The sequence below is a fragment of the Taudactylus pleione genome, unplaced genomic scaffold (genome assembly GCF_031769625.1).
Source record: "Taudactylus pleione unplaced genomic scaffold, aTauple2 ptg000085l, whole genome shotgun sequence".
NCBI lineage: Eukaryota > Metazoa > Chordata > Amphibia > Anura > Myobatrachidae > Taudactylus > Taudactylus pleione.
Window position 1 is genome coordinate 5,281,200 of NW_028284487.1, and position 16,054 is coordinate 5,297,253.

Below are 16,054 nucleotides of genomic sequence, written 5' to 3' on the forward strand. Positions count from 1 at the left end.
CAGCCTTGATGTTATGAACTAATTATTTCACATATACATTTGCAGAATCCTATGATGTGCCTTTCACAATATCCATACTGCCACTAAAGAATGCAAAATTTGATCTTGAGAGATCTGCAGAGATGAAATGAATGTTGAGAGAAAATGCATGTTAATAAACAAATTTATGATTGTGCAGTGGCAGGTGTGCTAATTCTACATTAAATAAGCATGGGACCAATGAAATAAACAGAACGATAATAAATTATTTTGTACTCCAGGTAATGTCTGGTAGTGGTATAGAAGTAGTTGTGGCCGAGTGGTTAAGGCGATGGACTTGAAATCCATTGGGGTTTCCCCGCGCAGGTTCAAATCCTGCCAGGTACGTCTTGCTTTTCGAGCGTGTCAAAAACAGAGATCATACTTCCTTGACTCCTTTATTTTCTAGGAAACTATACTATACTATACTATTATATTTCCCATAGTTTGTCTATTAATATAGCAGCTACCAAATAGAAATTGCAACAGGTTTTAAATGACAATCATGAAATGGAAAGCAATTATTTTTCTACAGAAGCTCATCACAAAATCAACGTGCAGGTAGTTGTGGCCGAGTGGTTAAGGCGATTGACTCGAAATCCATTGGGGTTTCCCTGTGCAGGTTCAAATCCTCCCAGCTACATTACGTTTTGCTTTTCAAACTTATTTAAAAACACAATATGCATTTGAGATGTAGAAAAGCAAAATATGTTATGTTGAACAATGTAACTGTTTCATCCTAAATCACCTTCACCTGCATCCTCTTTCACAATGGACTGCTTTTTGAAGCACGTGATCTCAGACAGTGCGGCTCTTCCTGCATTTTAGGAACATGTCATTAAACCATCTCCAATTTTTTTTTACTGTTTCATGATGTAATGGTTATTTATGTGTAGATCTGAGTTAAAATTAGTTTTGTTAATAACAACTAAACTTTTAATTAACAAATCAGCAGCACTAGGTAGAAATGTGCATATCAGATACTTTCAAATATCACAAAACTGTAGTGCAATCTGTGGAATTACAGTGAATGTATTGCAATTATTTCCATCAGCCACTTTGTAAGATACATAACAAAGTTTATTTGTTCATTCCAGAACATATTATCGTCTTCATCATAATCAACAATTGCCACCAAGCTCAGGAAATCTTTCCCATCTTAAAGTTAATCTTAAAAATGTTTCCCCGCACAGGTTCAAATCCTGCCAGCTACGTCTTGCTTTTCGAGCGTGTCAAAAACAGAGATCATACTTCCTTGACTCCTTTATTTTCTAGGAAACTATACTAGCTATTATATTTCCCATAGTTTGTCTATTAATATAGCAGCTACCAAATAGAAATTGCAACAGGTTTTAAATGACAATCATGAAATGGAAAGCAATTATTTTTCTACAGAAGCTCATCACAAAATCAACGTGCAGGTAGTTGTGGCCGAGTGGTTAAGGCGATGGACTCGAAATCCGTTGGGGTTTCCCCGCACAGGTTCAAATCCTGCCAGCTACGTTACATTTTGCTTTTCAAACTTATTTAAAAACACAATATGCATTTAAGATGTAGAAAAGCAAAATATGTTATGTTGAACAATGTAACTGTCTCATCCTAAATGACCTTCACCTGCATCCTATTTCACAATGGACTGATTTTTGAAGCACGTGATCTCAGACAGTGCGGCTCTTCCTGCATTTTAGGAACATGTCATTAAACCATCTCCAATTTTTTTTTACTGTTTCATGATGTAATGGTTATTTATGTGTAGATCTGAGTTAAAATTAGTTTTGTTAATAAAAACTAAACTTTTAATTAACAAATCAGCAGCACTAGGAAGAAATGTGCATATCAGATACTTTCAAATATCACAAAACTGTAGTGCTATCTGTGGAATTACAGTGAATGTATTGCAATTATTTCCATCGGCCACTTTTTAAGATACATAACAAAGTTTATTTGTTCATTCCAGAACATATTATCATCTTCATCATAATCAACAATTGCCACCAAGCTCAGGAAATCTTTCCCATCTTAAAGTTAATCTTAAATATATCTCTATAACACTGACATGAGCTGTATCTTTTTAAAACATAAACAGTAATTGAAAAATTTAAATCAATATTTTTTGGAAACCTTCATTCTCTGCATTGTATCCTAATCCTGATTTAATCCTAGTTTGCAGCCTTGATGTTATGAACTAATTATTTCACATATACATTTGCAGAATCCTATGGTGTGCCTTTCACAATATCCATACTGCCACTAAAGAATGCAAAATTTGATCTTGAGAGATCTGCAGAGATGAAATGAATGATGAGAGAAAATGCATGTTAATAAACAAATTTATGATTGTGCAGTGGCAGGTGTGCTAATTCTACATTAAATAAGCATGGGACCAATGAAATAAACAGAACGATAATAAATTATTTTGTACTCCAGGTAATGTCTGGTAGTGGTATAGAAGTAGTTGTGGCCGAGTGGTTAAGGTGATGGACTTGAAATCCATTGAGGTTTCCCCGCGCAGGTTCAAATCCTGCCAGCTAAGTCTTGCTTTTCGAGCATGTCAAAAACAGAGATCATACTTCCTTGACTCCTTTATTTTCTAGGAAACTATACTAGCTATTATATTTCCCATAGTTTGTCTATTAATATAGCAGCTACCAAATAGAAATTGCAACAGGTTTTAAATGACAATCATGAAATGGAAAGCAATTATTTTTCCACAGAAGCTCATCACAAAATCAACGTGCAGGTAGTTGTGGCCGAGTGGTTAAGGCGATGGACTCGAAATCCATTGGGGTTTCCCCGCTCATGTTCAAATCCTGTCAGCTACATTTTGCTTTTCAAACTTATTTAAAAACACAATATGCATTTAAGATGTAGAAAAGCAAAATATGTTATTTTGAACAATGTAACTGTCTCATCCTAAATCACCTTCACCTGCATCCTCTTTCACAATGGACTGCTTTTTGAAGCACGTGATCTCAGACAGTGCGGCTCTTCCTGCATTTTAGGAACATGTCATTAAACCATCTCCTATTTTTTTTTACTGTTTCATGATGTAATGGTTATTTATGTGTAGATCTGAGTTAAAATTAGTTTTGTTAATAAAAACTAAACTTTTAATTAACAAATCAGCAGCACTAGGAAGAAATGTGCATATCAGATACTTTCAAATATCACAAAACTGTAGTGCTATCTGTGGAATTACAGTGAATGTGTTGCAATTATTTCCATCGGCCACTTTTTAAGATACATAACAAAGTTTATTTGTTCATTCCAGAACATATTATCATCTTCATCATAATCAAAAATTGCCACCAAGCTCAGGAAATCTTTCCCATCTTAAAGTTAATCTTAAATATATCTCTATAACACTGACATGAGCTGTTTCTTTTTAAAACATAAACAGTAATTGAAAAATTTAAATCAATATTTTTTGGAAACCATCATACTCACCATTGTATCCTAATCCTGATTTAATCCTAGTTTGCAGCCTTGATGTTATGAACTAATTATTTCACATATACATTTGCAGAATCCTATGATGTGCCTTTCACAATATCCATACTGCCACTAAAGAATGCAAAATTTGATCTTGAGAGATCTGCAGAGATGAAATGAATGTTGAGACAAAATGCATGTTAATAAACAAATTTATGATTGTGCAGTGGCAGGTGTGCTAATTCTACATTAAATAAGCATGGGACCAATGAAATAAACAGAACGATAATAAATTATTTTGTACTCCAGGTAATGTCTGGTAGTGGTATAGAAGTAGTTGTGGCCGAGTGGTTAAGGCGATGGCTTCTACAGAAGCTCATCACAAAATCAACGTGCAGGTAGTTGTGGCTGAGTGGTTAAGGCGATGGACTCGAAATCCATTGGGGTTTCCCTGCACAGGTTCAAATCCTGCCAGCTACGTTACATTTTGCTTTTCAAACTTATTTAAAAACACAATATGCATTTAAGATGTAGAAAAGCAAAATATGTTATGTTGAACAATGTAACTGTCTCATCCTAAATGACCTTCACCTGCATCCTATTTCACAATCGACTGATTTTTGAAGCACGTGATCTCAGACAGTGCGGCTCTTCCTGCATTTTAGGAACATGTCATTAAACCATCTCCAATTTTTTTTTACTGTTTCATGATGTAATGGTTATTTATGTGTAGATCTGAGTTAAAATTAGTTTTGTTAATAAAAACTAAACTTTTAATTAACAAATCAGCAGCACTAGGAAGAAATGTGCATATCAGATACTTTCAAATATCACAAAACTGTAGTGCTATCTGTGGAATTACAGTGAATGTATTGCAATTATTTCCATCGGCCACTTTTTAAGATACATAACAAAGTTTATTTGTTCATTCCAGAACATATTATCATCTTCATCATAATCAACAATTGCCACCAAGCTCAGGAAATCTTTCCCATCTTAAAGTTAATCTTAAATATATCTCTATAACACTGACATGAGCTGTATCTTTTTAAAACATAAACAGTAATTGAAAAATTTAAATCAATATTTTTTGGAAACCTTCATTCTCTGCATTGTATCCTAATCCTGATTTAATCCTAGTTTGCAGCCTTGATGTTATGAACTAATTATTTCACATATACATTTGCAGAATCCTATGATGTGCCTTTCACAATATCCATACTGCCACTAAAGAATGCAAAATTTGATCTTGAGAGATCTGCAGAGATGAAATGAATGATGAGAGAAAATGCATGTTAATAAACAAATTTATGATTGTGCAGTGGCAGGTGTGCTAATTCTACATTAAATAAGCATGGGACCAATGAAATAAACAGAACGATAATAAATTATTTTGTACTCCAGGTAATGTCTGGCAGTGGTATAGAAGTAGTTGTGGCCGAGTGGTTAAGGCGATGGACTTGAAATCCATTGGGGTTTCCCCGCGCAGGTTCAAATCATGCCAGCTACGTCTTGCTTTTCGAGCGTGTCAATAACAGAGATCATACTTCCTTGACTCCTTTATTTTCTAGGAAACTAAACTAGCTATTATATTTCCCATAGTTTGTCTATTAATATAGCAGCTACCAAATAGAAATTGCAACAGGTTTTAAATGACAATCATGAAATGGAAAGCAATTATTTTTCTACAGAAGCTCATCACAAAATCAACGTGCAGGTAGTTGTGGCCGAGTGGTTAAGGCGATTGACTCGAAATCCATTGGGGTTTCCCTGCGCAGGTTCAAATCCTGCCAGCTACGTTACTTTTTGCTTTTCAAACTTATTTAAAAACACAATATGCATTTGAGATGTAGAAAAGCAAAATATGTTATGTTGAACAATGTAACTGTCTCATCCTAAATCACCTTCACCTGCATCCTATTTCACAATGGACTGCTTTTTGAAGCACGTGATCTCAGACAGTGCGGCTCTTCCTGCATTTTAGGAACATGTCATTAAACCATCTCCAATTTTTTTTTACTGTTTCATGATGTAATGGTTATTTATGTGTAGATCTGAGTTAAAATTTGTTTTGTTAATAAAAACTAAACTTTTAATTAACAAATCTGCAGCACTAGGAAGAAATGTGCATATCAGATACTTTCAAATATCACAAAACTGTAGTGCTATCTGTGGAATTACAGTGAATGTATTGCAATTATTTCCATCGGCCACTTTTTAAGATACATAACAAAGTTTATTTGTTCATTCCAGAACATATTATCATCTTCATCATAATCAACAATTGCCACCAAGCTCAGGAAATCTTTCCCATCTTAAAGTTAATCTTAAATATATCTCTATAACACTGACATGAGCTGTTTCTTTTTAAAACATAAACAGTAATTGAAAAATTTAAAGCAATATTTTTTGGAAACCATCATACTCACCATTGTATCCTAATCCTGATTTAATCCTAGTTTGCAGCCTTGATGTTATGAACTAATTATTTCACATATACATTTGCAGAATCCTATGGTGTGCCTTTCACAATATCCATACTGCCACTAAAGAATGCAAAATTTGATCTTGAGAGATCTGCAGAGATGAAATGAATGATGAGAGAAAATGCATGTTAATAAACAAATTTATGATTGTGCAGTGGCAGGTGTGCTAATTCTACATTAAATAAGCATGGGACCAATGAAATAAACAGAACGATAATAATTTTTTTTGTACTCCAGGTAATGTCTGGTAGTGGTATAGAAGTAGTTGTGGCCGAGTGGTTAAGGCGATGGACTTGAAATCCATTGGGGTTTCCCCGCGCAGGTTCAAATCATGCCAGCTACGTCTTGCTTTTCGAGCGTGTCAATAACAGAGATCATACTTCCTTGACTTCTTTATTTTCTAGGAAACTAAACTAGCTATTATATTTCCCATAGTTTGTCTATTAATATAGCAGCTACCAAATAGAAATTGCAACAGGTTTTAAATGACAATCATGAAATGGAAAGCAATTATTTTTCTACAGAAGCTCATCACAAAATCAACGTGCAGGTAGTTGTGGCCGAGTGGTTAAGGCGATTGACTCGAAATCCATTGGGGTTTCACTGCGCAGGTTCAAATCCTGCCAGCTACGTTACTTTTTGCTTTTCAAACTTATTTAAAAACACAATATGCATTTAAGATGTAGAAAAGCAAAATATGTTATTTTGAACAATGTAACTGTCTCATCCTAAATCACCTTCACCTGCATCCTATTTCACAATGGACTGCTTTTTGAAGCACGTGATCTCAGACAGTGCGGCTCTTCCTGCATTTTAGGAACATGTCATTAAACCATCTCCAATTTTTTTTTACTGTTTCATGATGTAATGGTTATTTATGTGTAGATCTGAGTTAAAATTTGTTTTGTTAATAAAAACTAAACTTTTAATTAACAAATCAGCAGCACTAGGAAGAAATGTGCATATCAGATACTTTCAAATATCACAAAATTGTAGTGCTATCTGTGGAATTACAGTGAATGTATTGCAATTATTTCCATCGGCCACTTTTTAAGATACATAACAAAGTTTATTTGTTCATTCCAGAACATATTATCATCTTCATCATAATCAACAATTGCCACCAAGCTCAGGAAATCTTTCCCATCTTAAAGTTAATCTTAAATATATCTCTATAATACTGACATGAGCTGTTCCTTTTTAAAACATAAACAGTAATTGAAAAATTTAAAGCATTATTTTTTGGAAACCATCATACTCACCATTGTATCCTAATCCTGATTTAATCCTAGTTTGCAGCCTTGATGTTATGAACTAATTATTTCACATATACATTTGCAGAATCCTATGGTGTGCCTTTCACAATATCCATACTGCCACTAAAGAATGCAAAATTTGATCTTGAGAGATCTGCAGAGATGAAATGAATGATGAGAGAAAATGCATGTTAATAAACAAATTTATGATTGTGCAGTGGCAGGTGTGCTAATTCTACATTAAATAAGCATGGGACCAATGAAATAAACAGAACGATAATAAATTATTTTGTACTCCAGGTAATGTCTGGTAGTGGTATAGAAGTAGTTGTGGCCGAGTGGTTAAGGTGATGGACTTGAAATCCATTGGGGTTTCCCCGCGCAGGTTCAAATCATGCCAGCTACGTCTTGCTTTTCGAGCGTGTCAATAACAGAGATCATACTTCCTTGACTCCTTTATTTTCTAGGAAACTAAACTAGCTATTATATTTCCCAAAATTTGTCTATTAATATAGCAGCTACCAAATAGAAATTGCAACAGGTTTTAAATGACAATCATGAAATGGAAAGCAATTATTTTTCTACAGAAGCTCATCACAAAATCAACGTGCAGGTAGTTGTGGCCGAGTGGTTAAGGCGATTGACTCGAAATCCATTGGGGTTTCCCCGCTCATGTTCAAATCCTGTCAGCTACATTTTGCTTTTCAAACTTATTTAAAAACACAATATGCATTTAAGATGTAGAAAAGCAAAATATGTTATTTTGAACAATGTAACTGTCTCATCCTAAATCACCTTCACCTGCATCCTCTTTCACAATGGACTGCTTTTTGAAGCACGTGATCTCAGACAGTGCGGCTCTTCCTGCATTTTAGGAACATGTCATTAAACCATCTCCAATTTTTTTTTACTGTTTCATGATGTAATGGTTATTTATGTGTAGATCTGAGTTAAAATTAGTTTTGTTAATAAAAACTAAACTTTTAATTAACAAATCAGCAGCACTAGGAAGAAATGTGCATATCAGATACTTTCAAATATCACAAAACTGTAGTGCTATCTGTGGAATTACAGTGAATGTGTTGCAATTATTTCCATTGGCCACTTTTTAAGATACATAACAAAGTTTATTTGTTCATTCCAGAACATATTATCATCTTCATCATAATCAACAATTGCCACCAAGCTCAGGAAATCTTTCCCATCTTAAAGATAATCTTAAATATATCTCTATAACACTGACATGAGCTGTTTCTTTTTAAAACATAAACAGTAATTGAAAAATTTAAATCAATATTTTTTGGAAACCATCATACTCACCATTGTATCCTAATCCTGATTTAATCCTAGTTTGCAGCCTTGATGTTATGAACTAATTATTTCACATATACATTTGCAGAATCCTATGATGTGCCTTTCACAATATCCATACTGCCACTAAAGAATGCAAAATTTGATCTTGAGAGATCTGCAGAGATGAAATGAATGTTGAGAGAAAATGCATGTTAATAAACAAATTTATGATAGTGCAGTGGCAGGTGTGCTAATTCTACATTAAATAAGCATGGGACCAATGAAATAAACAGAACGATAATAAATTATTTTGTACGCCAGGTAATGTCTGGTAGTGGTATAGAAGTTGTGGCCGAGTGGTTAAGGCGATTGACTCGAAATCCATTGGGGTTTCCCTGCGCAGGTTCAAATCCTGCCAGCTACATTACGTTTTGCTTTTCAAACTTATTTAAAAACACAATATGCATTTGAGATGTAGAAAAGCAAAATATGTTATGTTGAACAATGTAACTGTCTCATCCTAAATCACCTTCACCTGCATCCTCTTTCACAATGGACTGCTTTTTGAAGCACGTGATCTCAGACAGTGCGGCTCTTCCTGCATTTTAGGAACATGTCATTAAACCATCTCCAATTTTTTTTTACTGTTTCATGATGTAATGGTTATTTATGTGTAGATCTGAGTTAAAATTAGTTTTGTTAATAACAACTAAACTTTTAATTAACAAATCAGCAGCACTAGGTAGAAATGTGCATATCAGATACTTTCAAATATCACAAAACTGTAGTGCTATCTGTGGAATTACAGTGAATGTATTGCAATTATTTCCATCAGCCACTTTGTAAGATACATAACAAAGTTTATTTGTTCATTCCAGAACATATTATCGTCCTCATCATAATCAACAATTGCCACCAAGCTCAGGAAATCTTTCCCATCTTAAAGTTAATCTTAAAAATGTTTCCCCGCGCAGGTTCAAATCCTGCCAGCTACGTCTTGCTTTTCGAGCGTGTCAAAAACAGAGATCATACTTCCTTGACTCCTTTATTTTCTAGGAAACTATACTAGCTATTATATTTCCCATAGTTTGTCTATTAATATAGCAGCTACCAAATAGAAATTGCAACAGGTTTTAAATGACAATCATGAAATGGAAAGCAATTATTTTTCTACAGAAGCTCATCACAAAATCAACGTGCAGGTAGTTGTGGCCGAGTGGTTAAGGCGATGGACTCGAAATCCATTGGGGTTTCCCCGCACAGGTTCAAATCCTGCCAGCTACGTTACATTTTGCTTTTCAAACTTATTTAAAAACACAATATGCATTTAAGATGTAGAAAAGCAAAATATGTTATGTTGAACAATGTAACTGTCTCATCCTAAATCACCTTCACCTGCATCCTATTTCACAATGGACTGATTTTTGAAGCACGTGATCTCAGACAGTGCGGCTCTTCCTGCATTTTAGGAACATGTCATTAAACCATCTCCAATTTTTTTTTACTGTTTCATGATGTAATGGTTATTTATGTGTAGATCTGAGTTAAAATTAGTTTTGTTAATAAAAACTAAACTTTTAATTAACAAATCAGCAGCACTAGGTAGAAATGTGCATATCAGATACTTTCAAATATCACAAAACTGTAGTGCTATCTGTGGAATTACAGTGAATGTATTGCAATTATTTCCATCGGCCACTTTTTAAGATACATAACAAAGTTTATTTGTTCATTCCAGAACATATTATCATCTTCATCATAATCAACAATTGCCACCAAGCTCAGGAAATCTTTCCCATCTTAAAGTTAATCTTAAATATATCTCTATAACACTGACATGAGCTGTTTCTTTTTAAAACATAAACAGTAATTGAAAAATTTAAATCAATATTTTTTGGAAACCTTCATTCTCTGCATTGTATCCTAATCCTGATTTAATCCTAGTTTGCAGCCTTGATGTTATGAACTAATTATTTCACATATACATTTGCAGAATCCTATGATGTGCCTTTCACAATATCCATACTGCCACTAAAGAATGCAAAATTTGATCTTGAGAGATCTGCAGAGATGAAATGAATGATGAGAGAAAAAGCATGTTAATAAACAAATTTATGATTGTGCATTGGCAGGTGTGCTAATTCTACATTAAATAAGCATGAAACCAATGAAATAAACAGAACGATAATAAATTATTTTGTACTCCAGGTAATGTCTGGTAGTGGTATAGAAGTAGTTGTGGCCGAGTGGTTAAGGCGATGGACTTGAAATCCATTGGGGTTTCCCAATGGATATGTCTTGCTTTTCGAGCGTGTCAAAAACAGAGATCATACTTCCTTGACTCCTTTATTTTCTAGGAAACTATACTAGCTATTATATTTCCCATAGTTTGTCTATTAATATAGCAGCTACCAAATAGAAATTGCAACAGGTTTTAAATGACAATCATGAAATGGAAAGCAATTATTTTTCCACAGAAGCTCATCACAAAATCAACGTGCAGGTAGTTGTGGCCGAGTGGTTAAGGCGATGGACTCGAAATACATTGGGGTTTCCCCGCGCAGGTTCAAATCCTGTCAGCTACATTTTGCTTTTCAAACTTATTTAAAAACACAATATGCATTTAAGATGTAGAAAAGCAAAATATGTTATTTTGAACAATGTAACTGTCTCATCCTAAATCACCTTCACCTGCATCCTCTTTCACAATGGACTGCTTTTTGAAGCACGTGATCTCAGACAGTGCGGCTCTTCCTGCATTTTAGGAACATGTCATTAAACCATCTCCAATTTTTTTTTACTGTTTCATGATGTAATGGTTATTTATGTGTAGATCTGAGTTAAAATTAGTTTTGTTAATAAAATCTAAACTTTTAATTAACAAATCAGCAGCACTAGGAAGAAATGTGCATATCAGATACTTTCAAATATCACAAAACTGTAGTGCTATCTGTGGAATTACAGTGAATGTGTTGCAATTATTTCCATCGGCCACTTTTTAAGATACATAACAAAGTTTATTTGTTCATTCCAGAACATATTATCATCTTCATCATAATCAACAATTGCCACCAAGCTCAGGAAATCTTTCCCATCTTAAAGTTAATCTTAAATATATCTCTATAACACTGACATGAGCTGTTTCTTTTTAAAACATAAACAGTAATTGAAAAATTTAAATCAATATTTTTTGGAAACCATCATACTCACCATTGTATCCTAATCCTGATTTAATCCTAGTTTGCAGCCTTGATGTTATGAACTAATTATTTCACATATACATTTGCAGAATCCTATGATGTGCCTTTCACAATATCCATACTGCCACTAAAGAATGCAAAATTTGATCTTGAGAGATCTGCAGAGATGAAATGAATGTTGAGACAAAATGCATGTTAATAAACAAATTTATGATTGTGCAGTGGCAGGTGTGCTAATTCTACATTAAATAAGCATGGGACCAATGAAATAAACAGAACGATAATAAATTATTTTGTACTCCAGGTAATGTCTGGTAGTGGTATAGAAGTAGTTGTGGCCGAGTGGTTAAGGCGATGGCTTCTACAGAAGCTCATCACAAAATCAACGTGCAGGTAGTTGTGGCCGAGTGGTTAAGGCGATTGACTCGAAATCCATTGGGGTTTCCCTGCGCAGGTTCAAATCCTCCCAGCTACATTACGTTTCGCTTTTCGAACTTATTTAAAAACACAATATGCATTTGAGATGTAGAAAAGCAAAATATGTTATGTTGAACAATGTAACTGTTTCATCCTAAATCACCTTCACCTGCATCCTCTTTCACAATGGACTGCTTTTGAAGCACGTGATCTCAGACAGTGCGGCTCTTCCTGCATTTTAGGAACATGTCATTAAACCATCTCCAATTTTTTTTTACTGTTTCATGATGTAATGGTTATTTATGTGTAGATCTGAGTTAAAATTAGTTTTGTTAATAACAACTAAACTTTTAATTAACAAATCAGCAGCACTAGGTAGAAATGTGCATATCAGATACTTTCAAATATCACAAAACTGTAGTGCAATCTGTGGAATTACAGTGAATGTATTGCAATTATTTCCATCAGCCACTTTGTAAGATACATAACAAAGTTTATTTGTTCATTCCAGAACATATTATCGTCTTCATCATAATCAACAATTGCCACCAAGCTCAGGAAATCTTTCCCATCTTAAAGTTAATCTTAAAAATGTTTCCCCGCACAGGTTCAAATCCTGCCAGCTACGTCTTGCTTTTCGAGCGTGTCAAAAACAGAGATCATACTTCCTTGACTCCTTTATTTTCTAGGAAACTATACTAGCTATTATATTTCCCATAGTTTGTCTATTAATATAGCAGCTACCAAATAGAAATTGCAACAGGTTTTAAATGACAATCATGAAATGGAAAGCAATTATTTTTCTACAGAAGCTCATCACAAAATCAACATGCAGGTAGTTGTGGCCGAGTGGTTAAGGCGATGGACTCGAAATCCATTGGGGTTTCCCCGCACAGGTTCAAATCCTGCCAGCTACGTTACATTTTGCTTTTCAAACTTATTTAAAAACACAATATGCATTTAAGATGTAGAAAAGCAAAATATGTTATGTTGAACAATGTAACTGTCTCATCCTAAATGACCTTCACCTGCATCCTATTTCACAATGGACTGATTTTTGAAGCACGTGATCTCAGACAGTGCGGCTCTTCCTGCATTTTAGGAACATGTCATTAAACCATCTCCAATTTTTTTTTACTGTTTCATGATGTAATGGTTATTTATGTGTAGATCTGAGTTAAAATTAGTTTTGTTAATAAAAACTAAACTTTTAATTAACAAATCAGCAGCACTAGGAAGAAATGTGCATATCAGATACTTTCAAATATCACAAAACTGTAGTGCTATCTGTGGAATTACAGTGAATGTATTGCAATTATTTCCATCGGCCACTTTTTAAGATACATAACAAAGTTTATTTGTTCATTCCAGAACATATTATCATCTTCATCATAATCAACAATTGCCACCAAGCTCAGGAAATCTTTCCCATCTTAAAGTTAATCTTAAATATATCTCTATAACACTGACATGAGCTGTATCTTTTTAAAACATAAACAGTAATTGAAAAATTTCAATCAATATTTTTTGGAAACCTTCATTCTCTGCATTGTATCCTAATCCTGATTTAATCCTAGTTTGCAGCCTTGATGTTATGAACTAATTATTTCACATATACATTTGCAGAATCCTATGATGTGCCTTTCACAATATCCATACTGCCACTAAAGAATGCAAAATTTGATCTTGAGAGATCTGCAGAGATGAAATGAATGATGAGAGAAAATGCATGTTAATAAACAAATTTATGATTGTGCAGTGGCAGGTGTGCTAATTCTACATTAAATAAGCATGGGACCAATGAAATAAACAGAACGATAATAAATTATTTTGTACTCCAGGTAATGTCTGGTAGTGGTATAGAAGTAGTTGTGGCCGAGTGGTTAAGGCGATGGACTTGAAATCCATTGGGGTTTCCCCGCGCAGGTTCAAATCCTGCCAGCTACGTCTTGCTTTTCGAGCGTGTCAATAACAGAGATCATACTTCCTTGACTCCTTTATTTTCTAGGAAACTAAACTAGCTATTATATTTCCCATAGTTTGTCTATTAATATAGCAGCTACCAAATAGAAATTGCAACAGGTTTTAAATGACAATCATGAAATGGAAAGCAATTATTTTTCTACAGAAGCTCATCACAAAATCAACGTGCAGGTAGTTGTGGCCGAGTGGTTAAGGCGATTGACTCGAAATCCATTGGGGTTTCCCCGCTCATGTTCAAATCCTGTCAGCTACATTTTGCTTTTCAAACTTATTTAAAAACACAATATGCATTTAAGATGTAGAAAAGCAAAATATGTTATTTTGAACAATGTAACTGTCTCATCCTAAATCACCTTCACCTGCATCCTCTTTCACAATGGACTGCTTTTTGAAGCACGTGATCTCAGACAGTGCGGCTCTTCCTGCATTTTAGGAACATGTCATTAAACCATCTCCAATTTTTTTTTACTGTTTCATGATGTAATGGTTATTTATGTGTAGATCTGAGTTAAAATTAGTTTTGTTAATAAAAACTAAACTTTTAATTAACAAATCAGCAGCACTAGGAAGAAATGTGCATATCAGATACTTTCAAATATCACAAAACTGTAGTGCTATCTGTGGAATTACAGTGAATGTGTTGCAATTATTTCCATTGGCCACTTTTTAAGATACATAACAAAGTTTATTTGTTCATTCCAGAACATATTATCATCTTCATCATAATCAACAATTGCCACCAAGCTCAGGAAATCTTTCCCATCTTAAAGATAATCTTAAATATATCTCTATAACACTGACATGAGCTGTTTCTTTTTAAAACATAAACAGTAATTGAAAAATTTAAATCAATATTTTTTGGAAACCATCATACTCACCATTGTATCCTAATCCTGATTTAATCCTAGTTTGCAGCCTTGATGTTATGAACTAATTATTTCACATATACATTTGCAGAATCCTATGATGTGCCTTTCACAATATCCATACTGCCACTAAAGAATGCAAAATTTGATCTTGAGAGATCTGCAGAGATGAAATGAATGTTGAGAGAAAATGCATGTTAATAAACAAATTTATGATAGTGCAGTGGCAGGTGTGCTAATTCTACATTAAATAAGCATGGGACCAATGAAATAAACAGAACGATAATAAATTATTTTGTACGCCAGGTAATGTCTGGTAGTGGTATAGAAGTTGTGGCCGAGTGGTTAAGGCGATTGACTCGAAATCCATTGGGGTTTCCCTGCGCAGGTTCAAATCCTGCCAGCTACATTACGTTTTGCTTTTCAAACTTATTTAAAAACACAATATGCATTTGAGATGTAGAAAAGCAAAATATGTTATGTTGAACAATGTAACTGTCTCATCCTAAATCACCTTCACCTGCATCCTCTTTCACAATGGACTGCTTTTTGAAGCACGTGATCTCAGACAGTGCGGCTCTTCCTGCATTTTAGGAACATGTCATTAAACCATCTCCAATTTTTTTTTACTGTTTCATGATGTAATGGTTATTTATGTGTAGATCTGAGTTAAAATTAGTTTTGTTAATAACAACTAAACTTTTAATTAACAAATCAGCAGCACTAGGTAGAAATGTGCATATCAGATACTTTCAAATATCACAAAACTGTAGTGCTATCTGTGGAATTACAGTGAATGTATTGCAATTATTTCCATCAGCCACTTTGTAAGATACATAACAAAGTTTATTTGTTCATTCCAGAACATATTATCGTCCTCATCATAATCAACAATTGCCACCAAGCTCAGGAAATCTTTCCCATCTTAAAGTTAATCTTAAAAATGTTTCCCCGCGCAGGTTCAAATCCTGCCAGCTACGTCTTGCTTTTCGAGCGTGTCAAAAACAGAGATCATACTTCCTTGACTCCTTTATTTTCTAGGAAACTATACTAGCTATTATATTTCCCATAGTTTGTCTATTAATATAGCAGCTACCAAATAG

General features: G+C 34.1%; 20 non-coding genes across 20 annotated transcripts; all 20 read left to right on the forward strand.

Moving 5' to 3' along the window:
• The first annotated feature begins 284 nt into the window (after window positions 1–284).
• TRNAS-UGA (transfer RNA serine (anticodon UGA)) lies at window positions 285–366 on the forward strand. Its single transcript has one exon. It is a non-coding gene; the product is annotated as a tRNA-Ser (tRNA).
• A 213-nt stretch (window positions 367–579) lies between these two features.
• TRNAS-CGA (transfer RNA serine (anticodon CGA)) lies at window positions 580–661 on the forward strand. Its single transcript has one exon. It is a non-coding gene; the product is annotated as a tRNA-Ser (tRNA).
• A 778-nt stretch (window positions 662–1,439) lies between these two features.
• Window positions 1,440–1,521, forward strand: TRNAS-CGA (transfer RNA serine (anticodon CGA)). Its single transcript has one exon. It is a non-coding gene; the product is annotated as a tRNA-Ser (tRNA).
• Window positions 1,522–2,469: 948 nt separating this feature from the next.
• Window positions 2,470–2,551, forward strand: TRNAS-UGA (transfer RNA serine (anticodon UGA)). The gene has a single exon. It is a non-coding gene; the product is annotated as a tRNA-Ser (tRNA).
• Window positions 2,552–2,758: 207 nt separating this feature from the next.
• TRNAS-CGA (transfer RNA serine (anticodon CGA)) lies at window positions 2,759–2,840 on the forward strand. Its single transcript has one exon. It is a non-coding gene; the product is annotated as a tRNA-Ser (tRNA).
• A 1,008-nt stretch (window positions 2,841–3,848) lies between these two features.
• On the forward strand, window positions 3,849–3,930 carry TRNAS-CGA (transfer RNA serine (anticodon CGA)). The gene has a single exon. It is a non-coding gene; the product is annotated as a tRNA-Ser (tRNA).
• Window positions 3,931–4,878: 948 nt separating this feature from the next.
• TRNAS-UGA (transfer RNA serine (anticodon UGA)) lies at window positions 4,879–4,960 on the forward strand. The gene has a single exon. It is a non-coding gene; the product is annotated as a tRNA-Ser (tRNA).
• Window positions 4,961–5,167: 207 nt separating this feature from the next.
• Window positions 5,168–5,249, forward strand: TRNAS-CGA (transfer RNA serine (anticodon CGA)). The gene has a single exon. It is a non-coding gene; the product is annotated as a tRNA-Ser (tRNA).
• A 948-nt stretch (window positions 5,250–6,197) lies between these two features.
• Window positions 6,198–6,279, forward strand: TRNAS-UGA (transfer RNA serine (anticodon UGA)). The gene has a single exon. It is a non-coding gene; the product is annotated as a tRNA-Ser (tRNA).
• Window positions 6,280–6,486: 207 nt separating this feature from the next.
• TRNAS-CGA (transfer RNA serine (anticodon CGA)) lies at window positions 6,487–6,568 on the forward strand. The gene has a single exon. It is a non-coding gene; the product is annotated as a tRNA-Ser (tRNA).
• A 948-nt stretch (window positions 6,569–7,516) lies between these two features.
• TRNAS-UGA (transfer RNA serine (anticodon UGA)) lies at window positions 7,517–7,598 on the forward strand. The gene has a single exon. It is a non-coding gene; the product is annotated as a tRNA-Ser (tRNA).
• A 207-nt stretch (window positions 7,599–7,805) lies between these two features.
• Window positions 7,806–7,887, forward strand: TRNAS-CGA (transfer RNA serine (anticodon CGA)). The gene has a single exon. It is a non-coding gene; the product is annotated as a tRNA-Ser (tRNA).
• A 943-nt stretch (window positions 7,888–8,830) lies between these two features.
• Window positions 8,831–8,909, forward strand: TRNAS-CGA (transfer RNA serine (anticodon CGA)). Its single transcript has one exon. It is a non-coding gene; the product is annotated as a tRNA-Ser (tRNA).
• Window positions 8,910–9,687: 778 nt separating this feature from the next.
• TRNAS-CGA (transfer RNA serine (anticodon CGA)) lies at window positions 9,688–9,769 on the forward strand. Its single transcript has one exon. It is a non-coding gene; the product is annotated as a tRNA-Ser (tRNA).
• Window positions 9,770–10,988: 1,219 nt separating this feature from the next.
• Window positions 10,989–11,070, forward strand: TRNAS-CGA (transfer RNA serine (anticodon CGA)). The gene has a single exon. It is a non-coding gene; the product is annotated as a tRNA-Ser (tRNA).
• Window positions 11,071–12,078: 1,008 nt separating this feature from the next.
• Window positions 12,079–12,160, forward strand: TRNAS-CGA (transfer RNA serine (anticodon CGA)). Its single transcript has one exon. It is a non-coding gene; the product is annotated as a tRNA-Ser (tRNA).
• A 777-nt stretch (window positions 12,161–12,937) lies between these two features.
• TRNAS-CGA (transfer RNA serine (anticodon CGA)) lies at window positions 12,938–13,019 on the forward strand. Its single transcript has one exon. It is a non-coding gene; the product is annotated as a tRNA-Ser (tRNA).
• A 948-nt stretch (window positions 13,020–13,967) lies between these two features.
• TRNAS-UGA (transfer RNA serine (anticodon UGA)) lies at window positions 13,968–14,049 on the forward strand. The gene has a single exon. It is a non-coding gene; the product is annotated as a tRNA-Ser (tRNA).
• Window positions 14,050–14,256: 207 nt separating this feature from the next.
• TRNAS-CGA (transfer RNA serine (anticodon CGA)) lies at window positions 14,257–14,338 on the forward strand. The gene has a single exon. It is a non-coding gene; the product is annotated as a tRNA-Ser (tRNA).
• A 943-nt stretch (window positions 14,339–15,281) lies between these two features.
• On the forward strand, window positions 15,282–15,360 carry TRNAS-CGA (transfer RNA serine (anticodon CGA)). Its single transcript has one exon. It is a non-coding gene; the product is annotated as a tRNA-Ser (tRNA).
• Window positions 15,361–16,054: the final 694 nt, after the last annotated feature.